Source organism: Mastomys coucha, unplaced genomic scaffold (assembly GCF_008632895.1).
Source record: "Mastomys coucha isolate ucsf_1 unplaced genomic scaffold, UCSF_Mcou_1 pScaffold3, whole genome shotgun sequence".
NCBI lineage: Eukaryota > Metazoa > Chordata > Mammalia > Rodentia > Muridae > Mastomys > Mastomys coucha.
Window position 1 is genome coordinate 2450632 of NW_022196909.1, and position 25794 is coordinate 2476425.

At 40.6% G+C, this 25794-nt stretch overlaps 1 protein-coding gene across 2 annotated transcripts in view; it reads left to right on the forward strand.

The window, feature by feature from the left end:
- Positions 1–7811: 7811 nt before the first annotated feature.
- Positions 7812–25794, forward strand: part of Hs3st5 (heparan sulfate-glucosamine 3-sulfotransferase 5) — a 303959-nt gene continuing 285976 nt past the window's right edge. The window contains exon 1 of one of the 2 annotated variants that reach the window (XM_031347453.1): positions 7812–8633. The gene's annotated coding sequence lies outside the window, so the exon portion shown is untranslated. Of the gene's footprint in view, positions 8677–25794 lie in introns of both variants that reach the window. The other variant, XM_031347454.1, reaches the window with a different exon arrangement.

Here is a 25794-nt window from a genome sequence, read left to right on the forward strand (position 1 = left end):
GCCTTCAGGATTATAAGAAACCCTGCCTCCAAAACAAAGACATCAGCAAAGAACTCATAGAACCTCAGGGATTCAGCTCAGTGGTAAGGCACATGTTCAACACGTGTGAGGCTCTGGGTTCAATACCCCATAGACAGGGAACAACCAGAACAGTTATCAAACACCTTTAAAAGTTCTCTTTGTCCAGCATGGTAGTTCATACTTCAAAGCCCAGCATTAAAGAAGAGGTAGAAGGACTGCTACGAGTTATGGGATAGTCTTTACTACATAGTGACTTCGAGGACATCCTGCACAACTTAGGCCCTGTCTCCAAATTTTGTTTTTTAATGGCTGGTATAGAGCCCAGTGATAGAGAAGTTTCTTAGTATGTTCAAACTCTAGGTTCAATAACAAGCATGGAAAATAATAAATACTTGTTATGTACACGCATTAACCTCTATGAAGACCTTTCATCATTAAACAAAACTGTAGCTCTAGAAAATAAAAACTATGGAGAACTGTTGCTCTACCGGCAAAATAATTTGTAAAATTCATTGTACATCTAGATTTATTTTACTGTCATGTTATTTAAAGATAGCAGAACACAGAACCTAGCTCATAATAACAGTGATAGAACTAATCATATAGACACATAATCATAAAACTATATAACACGTGAGGATTATATATGGTATACAGGTGATAAATCTGTACAACATAAGTATGGTCCAGTTTTGGATTCATATACATGTTATATAAAAGCTCATACATACTCATGGACTCATACTATATGTGCATGCATATGTATACAAACACATATACACACATATACACACACATACACACACACACACACACACACACACACACAGTTTGCTTCTCTTTGTATCATGCATGATATGCCTCTGAATAGAAACTTTTCCAGGAGGCAGATAACAGTAGCATAAAATTAACATGCAGAGTTGTTTATATAGAAAATAAGATACAGAATGGTGTTCAATAGCATATTAACATTAAACCATTGATTCATGCTCTCATTGGAGTGTAATTTTGAAATATAGAAATTATAGCAGATTAATTGTATGTTTAATAGTCACCAAATGTTCACATGCCTCTGTATGTATATCCTATTTTAAGCACATTCTTGGGATGTATGGATGTCCCAAAACTAGAATGATTTTGAAGTATTTACATCATGTAAAGAGGACTTGTTTTCCTTAGGAATCAGTGGTTGTTCACAGGTTAAGATATGTAGCTTTTATTGTAGCTATCTGAATTGTATTATAAAAAAATACTCTTTTACTATTTAAAAAAAGGAATTCATGTCATTCAACTACAGTCTGTAATCTTAACTACACCTGAAAAATAATTTTTACAACATAGGCAATATACTTATAGACTCTAGGGATTAACACGCCTTTAGAAGCTATTTTACTATAATACTGTGAAAATATGAAAGGTTTTCTTAAATTTTTTAATCGCTTGTTAAGATTATATACTAAGAATATAATGGTTCAAATGAAATATATAACTAAGTTTACCTGTTTCTGAGCTGCTAGAATATTTTAATTTTCATATATGGCTCATATGTATGTCTTGTACCACACTTGTATTGTTCAGCATTAGAACTCAAAGGCTCAAAAGTGGTAAAATTTTCCTTAACCATCACTATAGATTGTGAAAATCCATCTTGGGGACTATATCTTCCATTGGAGATGGCTTCCTTACAATAATATTTGCCTTTAAACCTTTAGGTTTTTCAAGAATAATCAGTGCCTTAGTTAACTTTCTACTGATTGGAAGAGACACTTTAACCAAGACCACTTTTAGAAAAGAAAATTTTTATTGAGACTCATAGTTCCAAGCGCAGAGATTCATAGTTCCATGATCATCATGGTGGGGAACATGGCAACAGCTAGTAGGAATGACCCACTGAGGCCAGACAAGGCAGCCCAGCTAGAAGAACCGCTTCTACTGTATCTGTATCCCACCTACAGGCAACCGCTTTTGAGACAGACCCTGCTCCAGTTGTTCAGGACCCACATGAAGACCAAGCTATACATCTGCTACATATGTGCACTGAGGCTCTATGAAGACCGGGTATGTTCTTTAGTTGATGGTTCAGTCCCTGAGAGCCCAAGGGTCTAGGTTAGTTGGCTCTGTTGGTCTTTTGGTGGTATTCCTATCCCCTTTGGGGCTCTCACACTCTTCCATAAGAGTGCCCAAGCTCCATCCACTGTTGGGCTGTGGGTATCTGCATCTGTCTAAGTCAGCTGCTAAGCAGAGCCTCTCAGAGGACAGCCATGCTAGGCTTCTGTCTGCAAGTATAAGAGTATGATTACTGGTATCATGGATCGCCCTTAGGATGGGTCTCAAGTTGGATCAGGTATTGTTTGGCCATTCCTTCAGTCTCTCTGCTCTATCACTCAAGACTACATTATATGTAGAAAGGATAAATTTTGTGTTGAAAGTTTTGTAAGTGGGTTGGTGTCCCCATTGCTCCACTGAGCTTCCTACATGGCTATAGGAGGAGGCCTCTTCAGGTTCCATATTGCCAATGCTGTGAGTCACTGCTAAAGTCAGCCCCCCCCCATTGATTCTTGGGGACCTCCCTTATCCCAGGTCTCTGTCTTGTCCTGGAGATGCTCCTCCCACCTCCTCAACCCTGCCCAGTTGCAAATTTCCATTCATTATGAAGGCCATCTAGTCATCTCAGTCATCTCTTCTGTCCCTCCCCATACTTGATCCTGAACCACCTGATTCCCCTCCCAGTTTCCTCTCTACCTGTCTCTTATGACTATTTCATTCTCCCTTCTTAAGTGAGATTCAAGCATCATGTGGGACTTCCTTCTTGTTTAACTTCTTTGGGTCTGTGGAGTATAGCATGGGCATCCTGTATTTTATGGCTAATATGCATTTATAAATGAGTCATATCATATATGTCCTTTTGGCACTGACTGGGCTACCTTACCCAAATTAATATTCTCAAGTTTCATCCATTTACTTACAAAATTCATAATGTCTTTGGTTTTTAATAGCTGAATAGTGTAGATGTACCACATTTTCTTTATCTATCTTCCAGGTGAGGGACATCTAAGTTGTTTCTCTAGTTTCTGGCTATTAAAAATGAGGCATGTACCTAGTTGAGCAAGTGTCATTGGGGTACGGTGAAACATCTTTTGGGTATTTGCCCAGGAGTGGTATAGTTCAGTCTTGAGGTAGAATTATTCCCAGTTTTCTCAGAAACTGCCAAGTTGATTTCCATACTGGTTGTACAGTTTACACCAGTGATGGAGGAGTGTTCCCCTTGTTTCACAACCTTACTAGCATGTGCTGTCCTTTGAGTTTTGGGGTGTGAGGTAGAATCTTGTTTTAATTTGCATTTCCCTGATGACTAAGGACTTTGAACTTTTCTTTAAGGGCTTCTTGACTATTCAAGATTCCTCTGCTGAGAATTCTCTGTTTAGTTCTGTACCCCATTTTTAATTGAGTTACTTGGGTTGTTGGTGTCTAACTTCTTGAGTTCTTTGCAAATTTTGATTATTAGCCCTCTGTCAGATGTAGGGTTGGTTGAAGATCTTTTCCCAATCTGTAGGCTATTGTTTTGCCTTATTGACAGTGTTCTTTTAGGCATGACACTTTGCTAAAGCACAGGCTAAGCATTTCCATCCTGGTCTGCAAATTGGAGACATAGAAATGTCACTTCTATTTCTTCAGACAACAAGATGTGAGTCCTACCCATGCTGCATAAATACACAGCTTGGGCTGAGCACAGAGCGTTTCCTTCTCCATTCTCAATATCCCTAGGCCTAGGCCTGGAAGCTTCTAGACCATGTACAATCAAATCTTCCAAGCTTACTGATTCAATCTGGATTATCTTTGCTTTTGACTGAATTGCTCTGACCTCATACTAACTTTGGCAATAATGTTCAAATTTTCTGACTTCACATTTTCTGGCTCTTTCTGTCTCTGAATCCTGTCTCTGCAAAACTGTCCTGGTAAAACTGCCATACACACACACATACCACACACCACACCACATACAAACTCTGTCTGTCTGCCTGCCTGCCTGCCTGCCTGTCTGTCTGTCTCTGTCTGTCTCTGTCTGTCTGCCTGTCTCTGTGTTTGTCTCTGTCTCTGTCTGTCTCTGTCTCTGTCTCTGTCTCTGTCTCTCTCTCTCTCTCTCTTCTTCCCCTCCTCTCTGATCTTAAGTAGTCTGTGCTTTTCTCCTGTGGGTTAGGTGTATCCCCTCTGTCTTAGTCAGGGTCTCTATTCCTTCACAAACATCATGACCAAGAAGCAAGTTGGGGAGGAAAGGGTTTATTTAGCTTACTTCCACATTGCTGTTGATCACCAGAGGAAGTCAGGACTGGAACTCAAGCAGGTCAGAAAGCAGGAGCTGATGCAGAAGCCATGGAGGGATGTTCCTTACTGGCTTGCTTCCCCTGGCTTGCTCAGCCTGCTCTCTTATAGAACCCAAGACTTCCAGCCCAGGGATGGCACCACCCACAAGGGGCCCTACCCCCTTGATCACTAATTGAGAAAATGCCCCACAGCTGGATCTCATGGAGGCATTTCCCCAACTGAAGCTCCTTTCTCTGTGATAATTTCAGCCTGTGTCAAGTTGACACACAAAACCAGCCAGTACACCCTCTCTGACTCATTCTGTTTTGTCACCTTGTCTGTCCCTCAATTAGACATCACTTCAAACAAGGCTCTTTCCTTCTACAAACTAACCTTACCTTACCTTCATTGTTAGGGATATACTAAGGGTACATCTGCATTCCAGCCAGCTCATAGTGTAATACAGAGCCTGTCTATATTCTGGCCAGATCCTATCTTTGAATGTAGTCCCTTGCCAGAGAAGCCATCATGACAGATAAAAATTCCTCTACAGAGGCAGAGAGAAAGCTAACTGGGAATGTTGTGGATTTTTAAAACCTCAAAACTCCACCCATTGACACACCTCCTCCAACAAGGCCACACCCACTCCAAGTAGGCCATTCAACCTAATCCTTCCCAAACTCCTCAGTTCTAACTGGGGAGCAAGCATTCAAATATATAAGCCTATGTAGATCATTATCTCTTTCAAGCAACCACACACAGCAAAGTACAGTACAAAAAAAATCTCTTCTTTTATATAAAAAATATTCCACTAGATTCAGCGTAAAAGAGCGAATATAGTGTGTCTTCTCAGAAAACACGGGGGACCAGCACATTTCCCAAGGTTTCTGTAGCTCTCCCTCCATGGAATTCAGCATCTATTTTGTTCATGTTTTAATTTTCAGTGGTTGGCACATAGAAGGCTCTTCTAGTGCGTATCTGCTTAGCCAACTGATTCCAGGTGCTGGTTACAGCTCATTGAAAGAAATACAAACCAGTTTGTCAAGGTAAAACAGTTACCCCTCCTCAATTTCTTAAAACAATAAACATTTACAAATCATGAGATGGGCAGTCTCCATTAAGAATAGTGAACTGAATGTTGCTTAATGGTTGTATTTTTTAGTCAAGAGAGCATGGTGGCTCAGGGGGAAAAAATCATTACCAGATGAACATTCTAATTAACCGAGTGTTTTCATTGATGTGCTTTATTTGGCTTTTGTGATTAAGCTTTTTCAAAAAACATCAAATCTGTGACTGTTTTCAAAATTAAATTTTAAAAATATTTTCTGGATGTGTCACTTTGTGTGGAGATTAGCTTGTGTGAGCTGTGTGTTTGTTGTGTCCCTTAACCTTGTCCTCCATGACTAAGTGGGCTAAAGGTGCTGGCTGGGCTGTGCTTCGGATTGTTGGATCTACCAGGCTTGATTTAGCCTGAAGGGTGACCCTTTGACAGGAAGGATAAATCTGTGACCCTTTCCGAGCTTATCAGTTACCTGGGGTAAGGATTCTCTGAGAATAGGTAAGAGTTTTTGAGAATGTATACCCTTCTTGCAGGCTCCCTCCTGAGGCTCATCACCCTGAGAGAGTCATGAAATAGATACATTTTACCTATCCTCTTTCCCTGTAATCTTCCTTCTTCCAAAGAATGTGTGTATCAGTAATAAATTATTCAAATAAACATTTAAGATAGTTTGCTAATTAAAAGGATTGATAGGCAGAATGATGTATTCTTCAAAATCTATTATCATGCCTTTCTGAACTTTATTGCTTTTCAGCACTTTTTCGTACTCAAGAAAAACAATATAGCAACATTTGTTCAGGAAAAAAGCAAACTGTTTTTCTTCCTTTCTTATTACTTTTATTGTTTGAGATTTCTTTTAGACCATAATGTGGCATTGTGATTTTGAGATGGAAAAGAAATCCCTTGTCTTTCAAACATAAGAATGTGATTGGGCGCCATTGTTGCCAATGATGAGTTAGAGGTTAGTGGATCACACACAGAGCTGGCAGGCAGCCATCTCTCCTACTGCGCCTTACATTATACAATATACATGTGGCTGCTGAGGTTATGGTCTTTGTTTGAGTAGATGGTAAATAAGTTTATGAAAAATTAACTTATCTCTTCTGGAACTCAACAGTTCTTTGTTTCGGGCTATTGACTGATAACTTAGAAATGTACTTTGAGATCTGAGCTCATGACCTTTTGGAGGTGATGATAAAGATGGGTCCCCAAAAGAAAGTGGGACTGCTTTAAAATGAGAACCCAGAAATATTGTGTCTTACGGATTGCAGCCTACCTTTCATCTGCAGATAGACAAAATTAACACAGTGCGATTGCCATAACAGAAAGGATTGATACGACACAATTCTTTCCACTCTAATGCACTGAGCAATAATATCGTGATGTGTTCCTAAAGGACTTGGACATTTGTGTAATGAAAAGTTTTCAAGAAGCAACTACCTCTACAGAAACAACCAAGGAAAGGAGTGGAAGGAGAAATCACGTTTGATTGTTTATTCAAGGAACCCCCATGAGAGGGGGTAGTGACAATTTTCTTGTAATTGTGGTTAGTCAGGGATGCTTTTTTGAGAATAAAAATTAGGAGGGAATCCCCATAAATAAGCTTCCAAGTGGACCCTCTTCTACCGGCAAAGAAGCTAAATTCAGCAAACAGACTCAGTTCCCTGGCCTGCCATTGTGCTGGAGGCAATGGCTAGGACAGAGGGACTAAATTGGAAAGGTGAGTGTGACTCTGGGTTTTGGAACTCCAGACCTGCATGGAGGCTGAGCCCGGAGCTGCTCTTCCCAACTAGGCAATGATCGCCCCCTGTGACTCTGAAGGCACACAGCAGCCCAAAGCACCGCCGCTGACGCCACCAGCCCCTCCTAGCCTCTAGCACTCTCACCTGGCTTGCTGAAGTCAATGTGGTCTCTCTGGACACCTGTGTGACCCCTCTCAAACTCTGGGTCTAGCTCCCCACCATCACAGCAAAGAGATCTGTCTCACCTCTTCAGACACCGGGTCCCTTCGATCTTTAAGTATCAAATCAATTTTCTGCCAGCCCAGGAACCTCTTCAAGGTTCTCAAAGCTGTGATCTTAGATTGCTCGGGAGCCCTGACCACCCACCTTGCAGCTACAGCATGCTAGCCAAAGCTTTCTGCTCCCGGGTGGAACACGCTGTGGCCCAGCCTCACATCCTCCACCTTCCAATATATCCTTCTCCTCCCCCCTCTTCAACCCCTAAGACTGGGTCCTGCCCTGCCCATACGAGCTATGGTGCCTGCTCCCTCCTCCGTTCCAAAGACACCTGCGCTCCGTTCCCCACCCTTTTCCTCCTCTCCTCTTCCCTCTAGGTCCCTCTGCTGCCTTTAGGAGCACAGGAGCGGCCACGGGAGGAGGAGCAGAAGGAGGAGGGGAGCGCGAGGAGGAGAAGGGGCGGGGTGGGTGGGATGAGAGCCGGGAGGGTGTGGACTGGCAGCCACTCTGCAGCTGGCCGCCGGGGACCAGGTCCCTCCCGCGAGCCGAAGTGATGGAGGGGAAGATATCTTCTTAGACACACAAGCGCGCGCACATCCCGCTGGGCACGTCTCCAGGAGGCTGCAGCCGGCTCCAGCGCGCCAGGGACCGGGCGGCGGCTGTGACAGAGCGAGCGGCGGGGAGTCCGCGGTCCGCACAGCTTGGCACCGGCCACCGGAGGACGCAGAGAGAGGGAAGATCTCCGCCTCACTGACTGTTGCTCTTTTGGAGGCATCTCCAAGGACCGAGCTTCCTGACATTGTCACCGCGGACGCCCGAGGCTCTGCCCCTCGCGTGCGGAGTCCGGGTCGGGTGTCGGTGCCCGCGCCGGGCGAGGAGAATGCGAACCTCCTCCAGCAGAGCTCCTGCGGTCCCCTTCACTGCGCGGACTCGGGCTCCCGCAGCTGCCCCAGACGTGCTCGCGCCGCGGGAGCGCGCCCTGCCGCACCGGGCTCCAGCCTCCTAGGGAAGTGCGGGAAACGCGCCCTAAACTCCACTACTTCTCTTCCCTACCTCTCTGGCTTGCCGCTCCCAGCCCCAGACACCGCAGCCGCCGCTGTCGCCGCCCCAGAGTGGAAGCCCGGGTACTGTGCTGCTTGTCTGCTCTGCTCTGCTCGCCGGCTCGCTCCTAGCTGAGCATCCCAAACTACTGGACAACTGCCACTGCGATCGCGGGAACCCCTCGGTTGATCCTGTGCGACTGGTCTGGGCCACCACTTTCCCAGACGAGGCTGTCACCACAAGGGACGACGGTGAGTGAGCACCACGCGCTGCTGGCCTCGCGCGGGAGAGAGGGTAAGGGGCTCGAAGCTCGGACTTTCTGGATTTAGGAGAAAGTGATAAGGGGAGTCACCTAGAGGAGACATCCCTCTGCCCCAGTCACTTTGTAGGGCGCGGCTTTCAAAGGCGCCTCTTGGGGAAGACTTTGAGCCCCTTGCTGGAGTCGAGGTTAAACTAATAGGACAAGAGAAACAGAGAGAGCAATTGCTTGAGCGAATTTAGCGGTCTGCCTCCAAGTCTGCTGGTCTGCAACCCCTGTCCCCCTCCGCGCCCTTCTGTCTGTTTGTCTGTCTTGCTCAGAGACCTACATCCAGCGCTCCCCTAGAATCAGATGCAGAAAGCGTAGTCACTGATGACCGCTCACAGAGTTTGGGATTCTGCTTGGTCACTTCTCAGGTAGTTGTGTACTGCTATTTGAAGTTACACGGTGGCTTTAAGGGGAGTGGGCTGCACTGAGGTCCACGCAAAAAGCAGACAAGGTGGGCAGAAGTAGTTCCATTAGCGCAGAAGTGGGTGCCTGCTCTGGAAAAGACCAGACCGCTCCTAATGTCCCATTTTCTCAAGCTTCAGTCTGCTTAACCCTTCCCACTGTCACAGCCAAAACAACAACAGCAACAACAACAACAACAACACACACACACACACAGACGGGATGGGTGCAATAGAGGGAGTGATCAAATTATTATTTCTAAGAAATCTGCAGCAGCAGCTGTGACCCACTACAGCACACTGCCTCCTGGACTTAGCACACTGCCTAGTAAGGAAGGATCCCACCCCCTGCCCTGCGCACACCAAGCAAACCTCCAGGGCAGCGTCTCAGGCATCCCTTCTTAAGTGCTCCCACCCAGAAAAGCTACTGCTGGAGTAGATGACTATATGTGTTCTGGGTGGTTTCTCTCTCTCTCTCTCTCTCTCTCTCTCTCTCTCTCTCTCTCTCTCTCTCTCTCTCTCTCTCTCTCTCTCTCTCTCTCTCTCCCTCCCCCCCCCAACACCCCGGTCCTCCCCATACTGTCTGTCTCTGTCTCTGTCTCTGCCTTTCTCCTCTGTGTCTCTATCTTTGTTATTTCATGGAAAATGCTAGTGTCTTCAGGGGGCATTTAACGTTTGTAAATTGCTTTACATCATACTTTACATCATACTACTATTACTTCATGGATATATTTAATTGCCTTGTGACTCTTTTCTGATTGATGTAAACTGAGCCTGATAAATGGCTTGCAGGGTCTTGGGTTGGAACAAAAAGGGCAGGCATCCTCTCCCTCCTTTGCACTCTTCCTCTGCAAACTGATTTGTTGACAGCCTTAAAAGTGGGTGCTTCTAAATGGTGTTGTTCAATGTTCAGCTACATAATAATACCCAGCTTTAGACCGGTGTTTTCCTGCTACTACTCAATTCAAACCTGTCTACTTTTCAAAGAAGCTGTTGGAGATGCTGAAAAGTAATTATCAAATTTGTTATCAAATATAACTATTTTTTTAAAACTGTTTTATTACTATTAATTACAGAACATTTGAAAGTTAACTCTGTTCTTCCTCTTCACGGTTTCCCCGCTCTTTATTCTTAGCAGGAGATAAGAGAGCACCTTTCCTTACCTTTTCAACTATGCTTGTTGACAACTAGTACTGCTTGTTATGACTGTATTAGCATCAGACTGGCTTCTGCAAGAAAAGAGTTATTTGCTAGTGAATTGCCATAAAACACAAGCAATGAGACAAGAAACAATGACCAGAAGGAAACTATTGTTGGACTGTAGCTGTCTTCATTGCTGTGTGTTAAGCTGGGGTAAGCATAATAGCTCTGGCCTCTTCTCCAAGTCACCCTCAGCTATTTAAATGTGTTCTGTCCTCAACTAATAAAATAGAGATAGGCTTCATTACTTATGTAGAGTATTTTCAAGTATATATGTCTAAACAGCTTATGAGGGAAATTTTATGCAGAGCACTCAGTCACTGGTCACAGCAGGTTCTGGGTCCTGGTTTCTAGACTAAACCAGACATTAAGCTTAATGTTTGAAGTCACTCCATTTGCAGAGGCCTTACAGGCTCCGTGTCTGGATGACACGCTGGCTGGCTTCACTCTCCTTACCATCTTGCAGGCCTGCACAGATGTTTTTGAATGAATAACTTTCCTCCTCACTGAATTTGCACTCATTCAGAAAGTATTTCTTGAGCACATGAGCGCACACAATAAGCATAGCTGAGCTGGGCCGTTATTTAAAACAAGGGAGGATTATTGCTAGAGGGAGAGTGTTTGCTCCTATGCTGTGTAAATGGAACTGTGGAACAGTGGCTGCATCTTCCCCAAAGTAGGTGATCAACCAACAAAGAGCTGTTGACTCCAAAGTCACATGAGATGTTGCAGTGTCTTTGTTTCCACCCCAAACCCTGTGATTATTTTTAACCCATGTGTCATTTGGCTGACTCAATGCCAGATAACTGATACTGTCTCTAACTTGCTGGCTGTTGTCTTACAGCAGGGGTCTGAGTTCTTAGGAGTAAGTCGGGAATCTGCACTGGGTCCCTTTTCTAGCTCTGTCTTTCAGTGTACTTCTGTGGAGTAGTGCCAGATCTCAATACATCATTAGAATTCACTTATGAATAAATGCAAATCTTCCTGTAGCCTCAAAAAAAGCAAACTGAGTTCATAGACCAGTGCTTTGCTTCTTCGTTTCCTCATCCCTATACTTTCCTAATCTTAGAAACAGTAACACCTCTTAATAATGCAGTTATATGCAAATGAGAAGGTTAACAAAAATGAGTGTTCTCCTTCTTTCTTAGAGAAAAAGTAAAATTTCTTATGGAGATTTTAGTTGGGAGGAATTTGACTTTCTGGGCATATCTTGGCAGGATGAATTTTTTATGGTCATGACATTTATTCATTAACTAAAATAACTCTTTTAGTAAAAGACACTATTTATTGATGGAGAAAGCAAGAGCGCTTACTACAATTGACTGTAGCATATTTAAGGGTATAATGTAAGTAAGCTTAACACTAAAATGTGTAACAGAAATTATTTGAGTACTTACATATTTTATCTGTTGTACTGCATAATTTTAAATTTCTGTACAACATTTTATTATAATACTTCAGGATTGTAATTGAGTAGTTATTCTTTGGTAATAGATTATAATCTGTTTTAGGGAAAGTGTGTACTATGGAGGCAGAAAAATAAGAAAAAAGGAATAATTGTTCACACATTCATATTTATTCAAGTCATATCCTCAGTACAGAATCAAGTCAAAGCCATGACCTGTTAAGTTTTCATTATGGGCAGGAAAGCTGGAATCCTGCTATTTAGAATAACAGGATCCTTAAATTCTTCTAGCAACTTACTATGAATTCTTTAAAGCATGCTAAATCATATTTTTTTCCTGAAATGCAATTAGTTGTTAGCAAGTTTTCCTTTCTGTGTAATATGTTTGTTTCTGAGAACATCAATATTTCTACAGGTGAAATGCAATTAAAGCAAGATATCAATAACTACATTTTAAGCCACTGGTTAAACACAGTTTAAGATGGTTAACATTTATCAGTTGTTAAAAAAATAACATTTGGAATTCCCTCTAATTAATGTACAGGTAAAGATAAATAACCTTTCTAAATCCATTATCTGCCTTATTATTTATTAAAATTTTGTACAATGGACTATTTTCCATTATTTTGAAAAGTTTCATGAAAGAAAGCTATGTCTGTATTAAGAAGTGTTCGAAGGGTTGTTTTTATCAAATTTTTATATAAATTATGCAAATATACTTCTATATACACATGCTCTTATATGTATTTATATACATATGTAAAATATTTGCATATAAAGCATTTATTTCTATATTAGTCTTTGTGTATAGCTATATGTTGTAATAACTTTAACTAATAGGCACAATATCTTTTGTGACATATGTGATTTGTAAAGTGAGTCTCATATTTAGAGTGATTCTTACAAGTGTTTCAGAAGTTTGGCATAAGAATCTTGGATTGATAAGCCTTTATGGGTAATTTGATTAAGAAATATAATAGCCACAAGTATGTGCCTAACGCTTTGTAAAATACTCTAGTAATAATAACTCACTTATTTCTACAACCTCTTTGTCATGTCTTGTAGAGGGAAAATACATATTGCTATTATGCTCAGTTTGGAGATGAGGAAATTTGGGACTTCATCCTACTAAATGGCAGCCAAAGCTCTCTAATACCAAATGGCAAAGCAGATACTTGATCCCAGGCAACCTTCTATGCGATTCCACTGCTTTTCAATAGGTTTCTTTTTTTTTTTTTTTTTCATTTTTACTTAAATAAGTTTTATGCTGTATTTTTTTTTTAACTTTACACAAAATAGAGTAACCTAGGAAGAGGGAACCTCAACTGAAAAATTTCCTCCAGCTTTTCTGCCTGCAAATGCGTCCTTAGTTACAGTCTTGTTTAAGGATTGATTTGGAAGAGCCCAGCCCATGATGGGTGGTGACAATCCTGGTCAGGTGTTTTAAGCAAGCCAGTGAGTAGCTTACTCCATTGTCTCTGCTTCAGTTCCTGCTTTGAGCTCCTACTGTTCCTACCCTCCAGGATTCATTGTAATGTAGGAGTTTAAACCAAATAAGCTCTTCCCATTATCATATCAATAGCAAGCAGCTAAAGCTCTAGTGAGTGGCAAGTTAACTGTAAGGTGAAACCTGAAAAGAGTTATGGCTTCTGAGATTCACAATGGCTTTTAACTTAGAGTAAATCCTTGAGGAATTTACTGGGAAAAGATTGTAATGAAAATAGTTGCCTAGCCTGAACCTAGGCAAGACTGGAGTCCAATACTGCACCTTGATGTTGGTTTGAATGGACTTGACCATTTCCTAAGGTTCAGCTACTTTTAAATTAGCTAACTTTAAGAACTGATGCCATACTTAAGCGGGTTTAACAGCATAGATGATCTGATGCTGAATGCTTTATGTGTCCCGTAATATCCTTATAATGTGAATTTCCTGCATGGAAGTTAGTGCTATGTGTTACTATAGGATGCATGGGAAAGAAGTCTGAGTTTTATAAAAGGTATGAGATGTAACAAAACTCTATCAACCTCATCTGCTTACAGCAAACATTCTGATATTGTTTGCTGTATGAACGGGAGCAGGCTACTCCACAAATTGTTTGTCCAGAGACAAAACAAAAACAAGAACCTTGCAAAACATCTTCATAATTACATTGTTCATCTTATAATCATAATAGCATGCCTTGTCTAAGAGACACTCTGTTTCATGTTGATCTCAGTCATCATCTGTGAATCATCATCTCTGAAACCATGTGGAATAATAATCCTTGTGAAAGGGCGGGGTAAAACCAAGCAAGAGAGTGTAAGAAGTGTTATAAAAAAATTGATTCAAACACTTGCATTTAGAAATAGGGAAAGTGCTTGTAATTGTGCCCTTTATTTTTAAAAGGACATAAAAAGACATAATTAACATTAAATAACAGAATCTTTAAAGAGCTAATGAGGAAGCAGAACGCCATATCATAAATATTAGTGATCATGCTATTTGAGTATAGTTTGGGGAACTATTTCCAAACATATTAAAATGTCATTGTGATGCTTACTGCCATAGTTAGCTAACTCAAATCCCTAAAGAAAATCACAGTAATCAAATATGCCTCAACATGGGCACGTATCATAGTACAAGTATTGGAGTAGTTAGAGCTGGGTGAGCTCGACCCTGTTTTCAGGACTGCTTATCAGTGACACCTTGGAGCAAGTTCCTTAACAATTCTAATTCTTTCTAACTTTAAATGTTATGTAATGGTAGAAACATCATTTATAAAATTTCTCATAATAACACATACAAAATATACAGAATATCAGGTATGACTCAGCGTTTGATCATGCTGACAGCATCATCATCTTTTATATCACTCTGACAGTATCAGAAAGACCTAAAGAAATAGTCATGTGATGACAGATGTGCATAGGACTGAATCATAGGGTTCTGAGCTATAAAGAACAGATTCTGTATATCCTTTTACTGCTGAGGGAACACAAGGAAAGATGTGTCAAAACTTCAGTTTGGTTTCTGGACTTAAAGGCCTATGTCTAGCATGGAATATTGAGTAGCTGGAAGTATAATTCAACGACTGAGCATTTACTAGAATGCTTAAGGCCCTGGTTTCTACCCTAAGAAACATCATAGAGTGGGGAAGGTAGATGGAACTGGAAAGAAGGCTCAAAGGCTCATGGGAGAGCTAATTCACATTGACATTAAATCCCAGCTATAGCTCCTTTGGCTTTTCTTGGTTTGGTTTGGTCTCTCTCTGTGTCTCACTATGGAAGCCTAGCATTTCTGGACCGTTACTTACTATGGAAGACACAGGTGACCTCAAATGTGGTTCAGTCCCCCTGGATTTGCCTCCCAAGGGCTGTGGTTACAGGAGTGTGCCACAGTGTCCAACTAAAAGTCCTGCTGGGTCTGTTCTGACAGAGATTTGCAATATATGTCCTCGAAAAAACAAGTTTCCATTAAAGCCACCAATATATTTGTTTACATTCTCTTTACATTCAATATCAGTTAAAAGTTGTGAAATATACAGACGTTCTTTGGACTCTAATTTACACAGTATAGATAGTATTCATTTTATAAAGAGAAAAGCTTATCTTGACTATGGTCATTAAAGAACTTACTTCTTTTAAAAGTTCAATTTAATTCTTAGTTGTCTCATTTTGGTAACTCTTTAATTTAGAAACTCACTCTGCCATTCACATTCCAAGCTCAAAAAATTTAGATACTCATGCCCTTCTTTACAATTTACATTTAATGAACTAATAAATCATCTTACCTCACATTTAGTCAATATTTCCAAAGTTTACCTCTATGACTCTATTCCCTCATGCCACACTCTTACCACACTCCTTCCCCTTAAGAAACAAACCTCATGTCTTGGTTTGTCATTTCACATTTCACACTACTTGTGTATATAATAGCTACATAAGCAATGAATTAAACCATATTAGTTTTAGCAAACTTCTATATTTTTAAGTAGGTTCTAAAAGGTTCATCAGTATCTTTCTGATCAAACTGCATTAGATACAGTAGTGGAAACTGTCCCTGTCTGCAAGTAGGAATTCCTCACTTGGCCAGAGATGGCTGACAAGATCTCAGATTGCTAACTGCATCTATTTTTGAACTAAAGGAACCAAAACAAAATAAGAAGGCACCAGAAGGAGTCTTCTACTCAAGAATGAAGTGACAGGCTTCTATGAGTACTAGTCCTTTGTGAATGCTAGTCCTCTATGTGTGCCAGTCCTCTGTAAGTGACAATATTCTGTGAAGGATAGGCCTCTGTGAGTGACAGGCCTCTGTGAGTGACAGGCCTCTGTGAGTGGCAGGCCTCTGTGAGTGACAGGCCTCTGTGAGTGACAGGCCTCTGTGAGTGACAGGCCTCTGTGAGTGACAGGCCTCTGTGAGTGACAGGCCTCTCTGAGTGACAGGCCTCTGTGATTGACAGGCCTCTGTGAGTGACAGGTCTCTGTGAGTGACAGGCCTCTCTGAGTGACAGGCCTCTCTGAGTGACAGGCCTCTGAGAGTGACAGGCTCTGTGAGTGACATGCCTCTCTGAGTGACAGGCCTCTGTGAGTGACAGGCCTCTGTGAGTGACATGTCTCTGTGAGTGACAGGCCTCTCTGAGTGACAGGCCTCTGAGAGTGACAGGTCTCTGTGAGTTACAGGCCTCTGAGAGTGACAGGTCTCTCTGAGTGACAGGCCTCTCTCAGTGACAGGCCTCTCTCAGTGACAGGCCTCTCTCAGTGACAGGCCTCTCTGAGTGACAGGCCTCTCTCAGTGACAGGCTCTGTGAGTGACATGCCTCTCTGAGTGACAGGTCTCTCTGAGTGACAGGCCTCTGAGAGTCATGGGCCTCTGTGAGTGGATGAGTAGAGACACTCAGGGGTTGCTATGTCAGAATCTAGCTTTAAAGCTTTAAAGTTCTTCAAAATAATGGACTCTCATTTCTGTACACCAACAAATGGCTTGAGAAACTTTATTAATGTTATTTCTTCTAAAGTACTTTGTTATTTTGTTTTCCTGTGAACAGTGAGTGACAGAATAGTTACAAGGATCATAATGGGAAGTGGGTATATCCTGGTATTGTTCCTCCTGCTCCATGTTGGTGTGTCCCTGAGACAGGAGCATCTGAGACAGGACATGTATCACTCACACTAGCTCCCTCTTACTTCAGGCTATTGAGACCTCTCACCTGAATTATGATAACCTGTCCAGCAGCTTGGAGTCTCCCTTCTCCCCAGTGCTCTGCAAAGCTTCTAACTGTAAACCTGACCACACGATCCACCCGACCCACACACCCCATGCTTAATTCCTGCATGTCCAAGGCCACATTTAAACTTACTCAATGTCCTTATTAGCTCAGTCTTACTTTTCCAATGATAAGGTTTGGGAGTCATCTCCAGTCACTCTTTGAAGAGGTCACAGCAATTGTGTGTTTGTTTCCAGGGAGCAGTGGGCCATGTCCCTTTGTATGTGCATTCCTTTGTACACATAAATATAGATATTCATTGTTCTAACTTTGTATCTTCATCACCACCGCTCTTTATTTTTACTACCTGTATCTTTGTCTGAAACTCATTCCCAAACCAGAATGGGCTAGATTTCTGATCATCTGCTATAGTATTAATCTCACAACTGTTTGAGGGTTGTTTAATATTTCCCTGCTATATACTCATATGCACCCACTTTTCTCTCATGGGACCCTAAAGCTGTATCTATAGTGTATCTCGAATAAAGGAAGCACTAACTACATTTTTATTGAAAAACTATCCATCTCATCCCTTCCTCTGCCTAACATGGTTATTCCCTTTTCTTACTTGGCAAATTATTCAATTGATCTTACTATTTACTGACTCCTGTATGCTAGGAAATACTCGATGTTGATGTCACAGGGACTTAACTTTTAGGAAATGTATAAGCTTGATAATAAAACCAATTGGTAAAGAAACAAGTATCTGCTTACATACTAAATGATGGGAAGAAGAAAATTAGAGGTGGTATGAGAAGATAGACAAGCAATCAGGGAGGCAAGGGAAGCGGGAGCTCCCTCTGCCTTCTCCACAGAAGTCCTTTTGTTTGTTTGTTTTGTTAATTTTAAGTGTCTATAGTAAGCATACACCTATCAAGATTACTTACCAATATTTGATTGCTTTGATTTTTTTCTGTGTATCCCCGGCTATCCTGGAACTTACTATGTAGGACACAGTGGCCTCTAACTCACTGAGATCTGCCTGCCTCTGCTGCCTGAATGCTGAGACTGAGAGTGAACTTGGAAGTCTGTCTCTTTAGGAGTGGTCCGTAGAGAACTGGACCTTTAAGGAACACTCAGATGCTCCCATGATACGCCAGAAACGCACTTTTTGAGATTTTTCTCTTAAAATCTTTGGACTATATAATGTGATATAACCATATACATTTAAGTTATTTCCTTATAAAGCAGGAGATATATTTAACAAGTTATTATCTACTTAATGTTGATTAGATTTCTGAAGAATCTTATTCCTCTATGAAGATTTGAGATAAATCTGAAAAGAAATTATTTTACCCTGAATAAAATAGAAAATGCAGTAAGACCAAAAGATAAGTGAATGACATATAGTAATTCCATTACACGTGTTTATCTGCCATCATCTTGATTGTCAACATATTTCATAGTAAACACATGGAAACAGTGTTTTTATATGTGTGTGGCCATTCCCTAGTAAGGAACCCCAAATATGATTGAAATAAAATATTCTCTTCAATGATATGTAAAACAAAATAGGACCTTCAAAATTGTCTCAAGTAGACTCTAATATTCTCTGAAAATATTGATGTATTTAATATACTATATAAACTAAGACTGGGAACTCTCAATTTAAAAATGGAGAAGCTATAGTGCTTCAAAGTGTTAAAGCTTTTAAGTTATAGGACGCCACAGACACAGAACGCCACATTTTATCTCACGTTACAAATCAGTTAAAGCACGAATGCACTAAGACAGTGTATAAAGTTGAAAGAAGAGAACAGGGTACATGGGAAATATGAAAGAATTTTGTGCTTACACTTGCTCCCATCACCAACATAAATAAATACATAAATAATAATTCACAGTTGGAATCCATATAGTGGAAAGCATGTAGTTGGTATATGCTTTCTGAAATCAGAAGCAAGAACACACAGTTAAATATATTACTGGATATTTTCTTACTTTCTTTGTAAATTACATAGGACATGAACAAATATTATTAACTAAAGAAAAATAAGAATCTCATTTTATATCTTTAAACTGAGAGAAATCCAATGGAAGAGAACTAAACTAACCTTACCAGGCTTCGCTTAAAATTTTTACTTGGAAATTCTCATTGTGAAGATTTAACAGTATTTTAATTTTAATTACTTTATTTATATTTGTTTGGTTATTTTCTGTATGTGTGAACTCCTTAGCCCCTGGGTCTAGTGCACGCATGAGGAGATCAGAGGACAGTTTGTAGAAATCGGTTATCTTCTTTCACCTTGTGCATCCTGGAGACTGACTACATCAAGTGCCTTTACCTGCTGAGCCATCTTACTGACTGCCCCACCAGATTTTAAAAGGCTGCATAATCAGGATTAGATATGTTTGAGTGTACAAGTGTGTGTCTGTGTACACATAAAGATGTCATCGTAAAAACTATTATATGTGCTAATTAAAATGTTTCAAAGTATTGAAATCTTGGAAAGTTGAACAAAAGCCTTTTGTGTGTTATAAGTAGATAGCCACCCAAACTTGAAGATGTTTGAAACTGGAACAGTTCTGTGAAATATTCCATCAGGTCCCTAAAGTGACTAGGGTCATATGGCATCTGCACATCTAACAATCATCTGTAAGAGAGACCAGTCCTGGGAGTCTGGCCTGGGTGAGCTTGGGCAGATATCCTGGGACTATCTTTGGTGCAGTCTCCATGCCAGGCCCTCGTGAAATGATACAGCAAGCTTGAAAAAAATATTTTCCAGTGCTTTAAGAGAAGCAGGGGAGGGAAGATCATGGGTTCTAACACTGCACAAAGATATCTTAGAGCCAGAAGAAGAGGCAAAAGTATGTGAAGATCTCTGTGTCTGTGGGGCCTGTGAATGCTCAAATGAAAAAGAAAATCTTCATTCATTAACGCAGAGGTCCAAAGGTATGTCTTTGTCTCTGCTGCCTAAAATCTTGTCTAAATGCTTACCACATTAACCAGTGTTAGGACAACAAGGGCCACTCTCCAGCTGCACACTGAGCACACACAATATTCTAGGACCACAATCAACTGATTCAGAAGATGGATGTCAGCAGACACCAGCCCCTTGGACTCTGTGGGGCAGGGGAGAGAACCCATTAAAATTAGAACAAACTATTAGAGGCTCCACCTACTATTTACCTTCATCTCTTGGAATTTTCTCTTTAAATGATGCCCCCTCCCCGTTTTGTAAGATCTTCAGTGTCCCTTTCATTTCTTCTATTATTATTATTATTATTATTATTATTATTATTATTATTATTATTATTATTATTATAGAAATAAGAATGTTTAGGAATATATCACATTTTCTCAGTAGACAAAGTGAGAGTGTATGGGAAAACGAGGCATTGATGCCATTCCCAATGGACTATGAATACTATGTAAGCTAGTCTTTTGTCTATATATCTTTACATGCATTTATATAGTTTTATTTTACTTTTCCTTGTTCTGCCTCTGAAAAACTTTTCTTTTGCCAACATGAATATCTATTTACATGAATATACCTTATATACCATATATATTTAAGTAACATGGTACATTCAGAAAGTAGCTGCCAGATTTGTGGGGAACTATACAAGATAATGAATACCCAGTATCATGGGATCCTACTGGAGTGGTACATAAGAACCAGATGGTGGGAGAAGGGATGAAGCAGCCAAGGTACTCTGAGGATGTCAGAAGTCTTTCATCCCAGGTAGAGTGCAGCTACGTGCGCACCATGCTTCCCTCATACTGTACATCCTGCTGAGTTTATTTTTCTTCTTGATCCGTCTTCCAGTCTATCATATAACTCCTTGGGACTCCCACCACATTCCCACCACATTCATCTACCACGTCAGGGGCGTGCGTCCCTTTTACCCTGGACAGGATGTGAGCATCTGTGACTGCTGCAGTACCTATCTCATACAGTGAGTCAGGATGCATTAACTTTGTCCTGACCTTGTTTTAGTATTGCAGATGCAGAGCAATTGATATTACATACAAAGATCATAAGAGTATTTTTTTTCTTCAAATTCACATGCTTAAACCGTTCTAACTCTTTCCCCCAGAGAAACTGGCTGAATCTCAGTGAAAAAGTATACAAAGACATTACTACTCTCAAAATGGATTCTTTCTTCTTCTAACGCAGTTTGACAGCAACGAGAAGGCACATACAGACTGATGGAGATTTCAGACTTCACTTTCCACTTCTCTTGTGGATTTGCCAACTATCACTGGCTGTACTTTCAGAATGTGTTATGAGGATGTTATGGTAGTATTGAGAAAATGCTAAGATCTATTGGTATTACACAAAGGGGTGGTGGTATTGAGATTTCACATTTTAAAGTAAAGACAATTTAATTTTAACTTTTTATCATGGCGTATGCTAAAAGTCACACAGAATAGTCCAGTTAATGTGGCATTGAAATAAAATGAGTGACTCATTTGTAGTTTGTAAAATAGTGAGCTTCTAATCTGAAGAAGTATGCAGTCACCTTGCCTCTCCCACCCTCTCAATATTAGGCCTTCTTTTATCATTTAAAGGAGAGCAACCGAAAATAGATTATACTGACAAGGAGTAATTACTGACAGCTGCATTTAATTAGCAAAGCAGATTCCTGCTCATGACAATAAAGTATTATTACATGTTTAGCTCTAGCAGTGTGAGGTGACTTTGCTAACAGAAATGGAAGACCTGCTTTTCCTATTTAAAATCACACACACACACACATACACAGTTTGGCTGGAATTGAGCTTGTGCTGCGTGGGAGTGTCTATGGTTTTACAAAAAGAGAGAAAAACAGTAGCTGTAAAGTGTTTTTCTTTTCCTTTCTCCCTTTTTAGGAAAACAGACAGATTGTACAAGGACAAAAAGCAGCCCAAAGCAAACAATTGACTCTCAATACAGACTTGCATGTCATTGGTGTGTGTGTGTGTGTGTGTGTGTGTGTGTGTCTGTGTGTGTGTGTGTGTGTGTATGTGTGTGTGTGTGTGTGTATGTGTGTGTGTGTATGTGTGTGTGTGTGTGTGTGTCTGTGTGTGTGTGTGTATGTGTGTGTGTGTGTGTGTGTGTGTGTGTGTATGTGTGTATGTTGGATTTGAGTATCAGAGATAGAAAGACAATCCTTGTTCATTTGCAAGCTTTTAATTCTTCCTCAACTGCCTCTTCTTCTTGTACCTCTTCTACTAACCTTCTCCATCTTTCTCCCTCTTTTAATCCTAAAGGCATTTCTTGATTGCAGAGTATTTCAAATGCATGTATGATCAAACTTAGAATTTGTACACACTCTAAAAACTTCAATATCAAATGCAATGTCTGTTCATTTGACATGCTGTCGCCCTTTCCTTGTTATTCCATTTTCAGGCACTACCCTTTTTAATTACAAGTGAACCTACATTTCTGGGACTTGAAACATGGCAATTTGTGTTCAATATTTGAGAAGTATCTACCCAAAAGTATAGGGTTATTAGCTCCAGTGCTGATTGGCTGTGGCTATTTAAAAAGTGACTACCAAGTGACAAAAGAAAACCCTACTATCCTTCATTTATGTAATTTCTACCATTAAAACATATTACTCAGGGATACCCAAAATTGCTTTTGTGCAGCTGGTAGAGTGTGATTTCATGGTATTGTCTTAAAGTATATAGATAGCATTTATTTACCAAGTTGTAAAAGTAGCCTCGGTTTAAAATACTGCCATCTTCTAATTTGCCATTATGTGTGCTACAGTCATCAAGTCAGATCCCGTATCTATGGCAATAGAAGACAAGTTGAATGTGAATAAAGAAACTCTAAACTGATCTTCAAAAGAACTGAGCATCAAACTCTCCAGCACTTTGCTTTTTATCTTTGCTTTCGATTCTTCTTGTCCTCTAGTGTCCATAAACTAAAGGGCAAGGAGGGAGCATGCAGAGGCTGTAGAGGGAGCATGCAGAGGCTGTAGAGGGAGCATGCAGAGGCTGTAGAGGGAGCATGCAGAGGCTGTAGGGAGAACAAGGGCATCCCAGAGGCTGTGTCCAGTGTGATACCCGCTCATCCATACTCCGGGACCCATCTATTCACAATCGCAGACTGAGGACAAAATAAACGTATTTAAGCTAAAGAATGTAATCTTTGTTGGAAAACAGGAACACTTCTCTTGAAGAGAAACATTTCATGAGCCTTCCAGTAAGTTAGCAGATTCTATTAAAAGTGATTTCTAAGACATAGCTGTTGTGTGGATATTAAGTATCAATAACTTAATAGGTATTCAGTTAGGATAATTTGAGTCACTTGAATAATAAGCCACAAAGCTTCACCAATACCAGGAATGAGAAGCCCTGCTGAATCTCATCGTATTCTCAGAACTACATCTTTATAGCAGAGATTTTTGTTCCTGTTTTGTGATTTAGAGACCAAGGGAGAATGGCAATTCTTCACTGTAGGCTTATAAGAGCCAAGGGTTTTGATGAAGAAAAAAGTATTTGATCACTGGAGTTGGGCATATTTGACAACTCGATGTCTCAATTACAAAACTTTCCCAAATTAGACCTAAAATTGGAGACTACTACCCAACAATTCTAATTACTGTGCTAGTCCACAAATTAATACTGAGGGAAAAGAGCTCAGATGCTTGGTTTCACTTATGTCTTTAACTTTCAATACTGTTGTGCTTAGAGTGCCAGAGTTAAGAGTCGGGCAAATAATGACTGTGAGCCTACAGCCTGTCTCAGACATGCACAAAGCAGTCCCTTGTGTTTAGTGAGGTGGTAAAAACATGTAAACGATTATGTAAAGATAAATAAGAATTAATTCATTATTCTGTCTCCCTTTCATTTTAATAAGAGAATTCCATGAAAGGCAAGAATTTTTGTTCTCCTATATCTCCTAAGAATGGTAGACTATTTCTCATCGTATAGTAAGTCTTCAATAAGTACTTGGTAAATGAAATCTTGTGTAAGGTGTTATGGGAGAACAGAGGAACAGAAAGTGGGTGTGAGAGGAAAGAAAGAGGAACTACCCCCGGGAGGAGGGAAAGCTTGCATAGTAAACACCAAGTAGGACTAATTGGAGCACAATCACACTATGAAACCACAGATACTGGACAAAACTGACTGAGTGTGTTTCCCCATTTTCTCTCCTTTCTTTCTTTTTTCCTCTCGCTCTGTTGTTTCCATGTCAGGTGGCATTCTGGTTTGACTCTGAAATGCCCCTCTCCATCCATGTCTTGAATACTTTATTTTGTCAGGTTTTAGAAGCTCTGAGAGACCTAGCCTGCTTAGTGAGGGAAGAATAGAAGACAAAGGTTTTGAAGGTTTTAGCCCTGATCTGGGCTTCATGGTCTCTGTCATTTAAGGACTCTCCTGCTGTGGTGAACTCTGCCCTGCCTTTTCAGTCCTGATAAACTGCAATCACAGCTCAGCTAGGTGACTGCTTTAACTGTCTCCCTTGGGTACCTCAGTCATAGGATGAGTGAAGTCTAACTAAAGTTTGGGAGGTTGAGTTACTGTTTACCTTGAAATCTGTTTTTTTTCTGGTGATTTGAAGAAACTCTATCCCAACCAGAAAGCAAAATCAATAAGTAATTTGAGTATTCCTATGCAGCAAGTCTTGGGCTATTCTTAAACCTCTAGTCATGTTTTACATGAGCTGATTCCATGTTCAGACCCATTTTGCCTTCTAAATTTTTATGCAACTGTCTGTCCTTGGCCAGCATGCTTTTGCAAAAATAAATAAATAAATAACAAATAAATAAATAAATAAAATTTAAAATCCACTTTAATTACATTTCTACTCAAACACTTTAGGACTAATTACCCAATTTGGATCCATATTAGGCTAACCTACCTTTATTCCATATTTAGATCTTCAGCCTTTCATATGAATCTAGGCTTCTTTTGCAGTCTAGTTAGGTTCTTAGTCTAACTATACACTAGTTGTGCCTGGCTAAAATAACCCATCCACAGCATGGAGTCATCAGGTTTATATCACCCTTATGAGGCTCAGTCTTAAAACACATGTGATAATGCAGAGACTGTGGGTGGCTTGCAGATGCCCATTTTAGCTGTCCATTTACTCCAAGTCCGACTTATACATTCACTGTTTAGGTCCTACTCTGGGCCAGCCCTAAAAGTCTCTTAGGTATTTAAATTCTCCTTTCTAATATTGTCCTGAAATTAAACACAAACATGATCTGATTGTGGAATTAGTAGTTGGCTAGCCACTTCTTTTTTTTTTAAATGTAGAATTTTTTTTATTAGATATTTTCTTTATTTACATGTAAATTTCACCTTTCCCAGTTTCCCCTCCAAAAAACAAAGAAACAAACAAAAACAACAAAAATAAACCCCTGGTGCCTCCCTGCTCCCCATGCCTGCCACCGCACCCTTACCCACTTATTGGCCCTGGCATTCCACTACACTGGGGCACAGAACCTTCACAGGGCCGAGCTCCTCTCCTCCTATTGATGATCGAATTTGCAATCCTCTACTATACACATGTTGCCTGAACAATCAGACCCCTCCATGTGCAGTCCTTGGTTGGTGGTTGAGACCCTGGGAGCTCTGAGGGTACTAGTTAGTTCATGTTGTTGTTCGTCCTAAGGGGCTGCAAACCCCTCAGCTCCATTGGTCCTTTCTCTAACTCCTTCACTTGGGACCCAGTACTCAGTTCAATGGATGTCTGTGAGCCTCTACATCTGTCTTAGTCATGTACTGTCAGAGCCTCTCAGGAGATAGCTATATTTAGGCTGGCTTGCCCTTCCTTCAGTCTCTGCTCCATAGTTAATCTCTGCAACTCCTTTCCTGGGTATTTGGTTCCCCCTTTTAAGAAAGAACGAAATGTCCACTTTTTGGTCTTCCTTCTTCTTGAGTTCCTTGTGGTTTGTGGGTTGTTCTTCCTGTAT